General features: G+C 31.9%; 1 protein-coding gene across 3 annotated transcripts in view; it reads left to right on the top strand.

The window, feature by feature from the left end:
* Pde8 (phosphodiesterase 8) overlaps window positions 1–6,000 on the top strand; it is a 374,779-nt gene that overhangs the window by 263,936 nt on the left and 104,843 nt on the right. The gene's annotated exons all lie outside the window — the stretch shown is intronic.

The following is a 6,000-nucleotide window of genomic DNA, read 5'->3' as shown; positions in this document are numbered from 1 at the left end:
GTCATGTTACAAATAAATAAATAAAAATCTATAAATAATTTTATGATATTCTGTAAAATTTTATTAAATGATATCGGTCGTCTCACCGCGTATTTCTTTGTATTCACAAACACACAAACATTCTTGTATTCTTATTTTATATTTACAATACGACGATGATTGTACTTTTCAGGCTGAAATTTCTGAAATGTTGCTCCATATTTCAGTACCTTTTCAGGCCCTTTGCGAAACTTGCGCGAGCCTTAATTTTCTTATCTGATTTGCATTTTGGGGAAAATTCATTATTAATGGGATGTGCGAGATTCACCTCGTCCTATTTGGGTCGGTAAGCTTGTAATGTCTCAAATTCATCCCCTTTTGTGTTTAAACTTCAACCGCTTAAACCCCACTTACCAAAATTATTAAAACATTAGCTTTATTAAATGCATTAAAACACGTTTATAATTCTTTAATCTTCTTCATTTAGTGTCCGCAAGCAACGTTTAAACTTAAGATGTAAATAATCGATGAATAAAGTTGTTTTTAATTTAAGTTTTACCTGGTAAATACCACTTTTTCTTTTTAATCTGTTGTGGCGCGTGTTTTGATGCATTCCGTATCGTTTTTGAGCTATGTCTAAATTTGAAATATTTCCGTCTGGTCAGAACGTGTTAGTATTTAAATCAACTGTTTTGTTATTTACACTATTAAATTTCCACCCGTAGCAGTCCACCTCAGTGATGTAATGATTAGCGTGTTCAGCTTCCGCGCTGGATGTCCCGGGTTCGATTTCGAGAGGGGGGAATGAAAATAAATATTACTGATTTTACACCCGAATATTTATTTAATATAACCCTGGACTGAAACGCAGAAGTGATCACCTTGCCTTAACACTGCACCAATACGATGCAGTGTCCTTTGCACCGATGAAAAGGGTTAGAAGAATAAAATTTATTTTATCTAAAATTTATATTGTTAGAAATGGTGTTAAATACACCACTCCGAACTAAGATGAAGGAATATTTGATAAAAAAGGTTTGATTGCATTAAAATAAATATTTCTTTTAATTTCTTAACTATTGTTTATATAAAAGTAGTCAAATCTTGAGACCGAGCACCTTTTGTTTTTATATAAAAAAATTGGAAGTCTTAGCTACTATTAATGTATTAATCAGTCTTGAGAACGAAGCGGTTAGCTTTGAAACCGGTAATAATTAAGTTATAATAAAATATTTATAGTGATTTCAAGACAAAGCTTTATTTTAATCATAAAATGGAAAATCACAAAATAATTACTTCAAACATGAATTACATTTAAAAAGTTTATTTGGTTAAAGAAACAAATATGAAAATATTACAATGCGATGCCATTAATGTAAAACGTGGACCCCACGGCCTGTACGAGGGTCGAAACCCCTCGAAGCAGGAAAAGTCAATGTAAAATAATCTCTGGGTATATCTATAATGGATAACGGGGAGGACCTGTTACCCCTTTTTCTTCCCCAAGGGCAAGTGATGAAAGCCTTCAAAAGGCCAAAGGAAATCTCGACAAAGCCCATTACACCCTTAGATTTGGATCCCCCTAAATTTAAGATTAGCGTGAATTAAGTATGGATTTTAACGTGAATTAACAAAGTGTGGTCTCCGCGGTTCCGTTTTTAGTTGTTTATTGAGTTAGATCACACCGCAATCGGACTAGGATCAGTAAATTTACAATGTACGTAAGAATAACAAATAACGAAGTGCCAGTATTAGTAGTTCATCACATTGCTTTGGTGAAATCGGCACAATAATTTCAGGTCTGAAATGAAATTAACTATATTCAAGTTAGAAAATAAAGTTAAATTACGTTTATATACACATACACATTTGTCCGCCTCCTTCGTGTAATGATAAGCGTGTTTAGCTACCGTACTGGTGGTCCCGGGTTCGATTCCTAGGGGGGGGGGTTAAATAAACTAAAGTGATTTTTTCACACTAATATTTATTCAATTTTACTCTGGTACCTGAAGCAGAAGGCTGATCACCTTCCTTCATGCGTTAACGATCAAGACTACACTTTGTTTATATGATGCAGCGCCCTATGCACTATCGGATGTGGATAAGGTTTCGATAAAGCAGAATATTCCCGAATCCCGATAGTTAAGAAGAATATGGAAATCTTGGTTTTTACAGATTTTATGACCTGTCATAGGCTGGTTTAGTGATTACTTTACACACGTGCAGCATACAGTGTATAGTAATCACTTAACTAGCTTTTGACAGTTCATAAGCCCTGTAAGTACCCAGACTTCATTTTCTTCGTCATCTATGTTGAGATGTCAAAATGTAATGTATAATTTCATTTAAATATATGAAATATAACATATTTTAAATGAAAGATTTTTTTTTCAAAACCTTATAATATAATATTCAAATTTCCTCTTTTTGTATTGTTTGTTTGATGTTCATCGTATTTATTAACAAGATATTCAGGAAAATATTTTTGAACTTCGCAAAAACATTTTTCCATTTGGCATCTCATTAAAATTATTTGTATTTGAATCTTGTAGGTATTTGTATCAAGAGGGATTTTTATATAGACATAAATTTAATTCAAATTATATATAATCCTTTGCTTGAAAATTTTTTTAATACGATAATTAATTTACTTTTCGTTTCTCAAACTGATCCGTGGGAATAGGAGATTTTTAATTAAAACTACTGAACCATATTTTTTACTTTATGAACAGTACTAATGCCATCGGCCTGTTTATTGATTGATTAAAATAAAATTACACTAAAAAACTCACTAACTAAATTTCTCAATATTATTAATATTAAAACATTTACTTAGTGGTAAGTCATTTTACTTTTTTTTTAAAATAAAAATCTTAATAATATTAGTATGTAACGTACCCGTCTCTTCGCCAGGACAATCACTACCACAGCATGCAAACAATACCACCCTTCACCACCATAGCACCATTTTCACACTTAAAACTACACAAAATGTAAAACACATGCGATTTTTGGTCGACCCAAAGACCAACATGCACTTAAGGTTTCAACACAAACATGCGTTACGAGCCGAGGTTAAACATGCGCGTGCATGGCTCGTTACCCATGTTTGTGATTGTCCTGACGAAGAGACGGGTACGTCTCGAAACCGGTAGACATAAAAATCTCGATGAGTGGTCATATACTTGTATTATTAAGATTTTAGTAAAAACAAAAAAATAGTAACTAACTAATCTTTACGCCGCTTCACGGCAGGGGTAGGTAGAGAGAAAGAACGCCACACCAATTTGTCTCTACAAACAATATTCCACATTCATGCATCTCCTCATACAACCCTACCAATTATTCCCACTCTTGACCTGACCACTTTAAAACATTTGAAATACCCATTCATGCCCAGTTCTTTTTCGGATTTCCTCTTCTTCTATTTTTAACCCTATTCACCTCATAAATTTGTTTAGGTGTTGTTCGATTCACTTGCCTAAACCGTCTCAACACACCTTTCTTAATTTTTTTTATAAAAAAAGGATTATCCTCAAAGCCTCTATTTTAGAGGCTTGTCCGTAAGCAGGATAGTAAGGATAGGGAAAGTAAATGTGAAAATTACATCACAAACACCCAGACCAATTGAAAATAAATATATCTTGAATTCATTTTGCAATTGTCGGGAATAGAAACCACGACGCCAGTTTCGCAGTCGGGCGTCTACCCAACTACGCCACAGCACCCGTCATTTATAGTTTTTATCTCAGACGAGAGATATCACCACAAACTTCAGAAATAAAATCATTAAATGAAATAAAATTTATATTTATAATCAATAAAATAAGTGTATTTAATAAAAGAAGTATTTTTTTATTCAAAAGCCTATTTTACTAGACAAAAATATTGAAATCTTTTAGTAGACCACCATAGACTTAGAGTAGATACACGATTTACACACAACAAAGGTTTGATAGTCCCAAGAATTAACAATAAATACGGGAGTCGAACACTGCAATATTTTTAATTCGTTGCTAACGGATGTTAGAGGTCAAAATAAAATATGGAACCAAGGCAAAAAAGGAATAATGGGTGATCAAGAATTTAGAAAATTTTATAAAAATTGTAAAATGTTTATATTCTTATTTGTTCTCTCTTTTGTGTGTGTATATTAGGTTAAAATGGTTAAAAAAAAATGTATTAAAAAAAGAACTCCACCGACAAGACACACAAGGTGGCTTGGTGAGTATCTGCATTTTTTTAAATATGTTTAAAATTGTGATTTAAATAATAAATGTAAAGAATTTATGTTAATAATTTTTTTTACAAAAAAAAACAAAATTATAATTTTAATTTTAATTTATCACTTTATTTTAACTGTGCTAAGATAACCCCTAAGGTGCAAAATTAATAAAGGAAATTTGCTTTGTATTGAATACTATTCTATGTAAAACACCAACAACAAATGAATTGCATGTTAAACGGAATTGTTTGACATGTTTTTATAATAACCAATTATTTTCCTCTTTTCTCCTTCGCCCTGCTTATGTATATCTTTTCCCTCATATAATTTACAATTCCAGCAGTGTAACTGCTCAATAAGGAAAAAAAGAAAAACATTCAAGAAAGTAAAACTATGATTTATATCTATTTCCGGCTCCGTAGTGTAAAGGTTTAACGCATTTTACTACTATGTTTATATAGAGCATAGATTCAAATCTTAGGGCGGTCAAAATAATATAGAAATAAATCAAGGACTTTAAAACTGAAAGAGTTATATTATTGTTGTTTTATTATATAAAATAACCAAGATATATCAGTAGATATTTGAATGTAAGTTCAAGAAAAAGTTATTTTATTTTTCCCACATTTTTTTCCATTTTCTGTCATAGATCCTTAGTTGTTTTATTATTTAAAATGATATTCTTCAAATAAATATCAGTAGAAAACTTCAAGTATGGTCAAAATGTATTAATGTTAGTTTTTCATACATATTTTTTTTAATTACTCTACATTTTGTGCCTCCAGAGTGTAGTGGTTAGCGCAATTAGATACCATGGTAGAAGTCCTGGGTTTGATGCCTTGGGGGGCAAAATATGTTTCCCTACTTTTAGTGTTTTTTTCACTCTAATATTTATCTAATAATATCCTGGACTAGTATCTGAAGCGCACAACTGATCACCTTGCTTTCATGTTTTAAGCAGTACTCTATGCACCATTGGGTGCGGATAAGGGTCAGTAATTGTAGGCTTATAGTTCCCGGAACGTGGGGTTGATTGATTATCTTGCCTTTGATTGATGATCGAGCTAACAGTGATTCGATGGGGTGCCCTATGCACCATAGAATTCTGATAAAGGTCAACTTGTTTCAAACTATGACAACATGAATTTTAAACAGTAAACATTACCCTAGCTAATTATTTAATGCAAAAATTCTACTCACTTATTTTCATCTTTTTCCAACCCTTATTTTCATCTCAAACATGGTAGACTGCATTGTATAGAAGCAGTGTTATCTTGATCGGTAGTAGGTGATCAGTCTTATGCTTCGTGTACTGAGTAAAATACCATTGAAAAATCGCTTATGTTTATTATAAACCTCTGTGAATCGAACCACCCAATCAACAACACAGTCAAACGTTCCAACTACTGCACTGTGCAGGCAGAGAAAAAAATGCGCTTTATTTATTAAAAGCTACGTTTGTATATTCCAATTAAAGAGAATATAAACGTTGTATTGTTTCGGGCAAACAAAGCTTTCAGTATTTATCGGTAAATTTAATTAATGGTTTATGAAACTTTACAAATACCAGTAATTGCTAGTTCAATTAATCGTTGTGTACGGCAATTTCACGATTTTGGTTTTATATTTTACGTACTATTTAATTTAATTACATATTCACAATATTTTGAGTTTGTCCAAATAGTTGTACACAAATCTCTGTTTTCTCCTCTTAGGAGTTAATTTTCATCAAATTATAAGCCGTATAAAAATAAAATGTTCTCAGGCGTTTCCAGTATGTGAAAATAATCCGGGGT

Source organism: Brachycentrus maculatus, unplaced genomic scaffold, assembly GCF_059751285.1.
Source record: "Brachycentrus maculatus isolate JH-2025_06_01 unplaced genomic scaffold, ASM5975128v1 h1tg000056l, whole genome shotgun sequence".
In the NCBI taxonomy this organism is placed as follows: Eukaryota; Metazoa; Arthropoda; class Insecta; order Trichoptera; family Brachycentridae; genus Brachycentrus; species Brachycentrus maculatus.
The sequence above is the reverse complement of the archived record's forward strand: the minus strand, read 5'-3'. Positions and strand labels throughout refer to the sequence as shown.